This window comes from Seriola lalandi, unplaced genomic scaffold (assembly GCF_002814215.2).
Source record: "Seriola lalandi dorsalis isolate HSWRI2012SDOR001 ecotype SW California unplaced genomic scaffold, Sedor1 jcf7180002054478, whole genome shotgun sequence".
Taxonomy (NCBI): Eukaryota; Metazoa; Chordata; class Actinopteri; order Carangiformes; family Carangidae; genus Seriola; species Seriola lalandi.
The window spans coordinates 150,292-150,717 of NW_019525031.1; positions in this window are offsets into that span (position 1 = coordinate 150,292).

Sequence of the window (426 nt, forward strand, 5' to 3'; positions counted from 1 at the left end):
CTCAGAGGGGGTGGGGGACGGAGGTGGGGGGCACAGTGTGGTTTCATTTACTCGTATTTACATGGACTTACTGAGCCGACACAAGTCATTCTCATTTGAAGCCGCCGCGGCAAAAAGCGCAGAGAAAAGCCGAGGAGAGGAGCGAGATTCTGGGGATGTTTGTGGCGGAGCCGCGCTGCGCTCTGTGGAGGTATGTTGGTGTGTTTGGCAACATTTACGAACAGAGTGTGTGTGTGTGTGTGTGTGTGTGTGTGTGTGTGTGTTGGTGCCCCTCACCAATTTGCATTGACAAATAGAGCCGCTGGGAGCTGCTGTTTGAGCGGCTTTAATGGCAATTTGTTTAGTTTCTGTTTTATGTCCTTTTTTTCTTCCTTCTCCAGCGTCAGTGTGAAGCAGCTGCTGCTCACATCATCATCACCTGAGAAA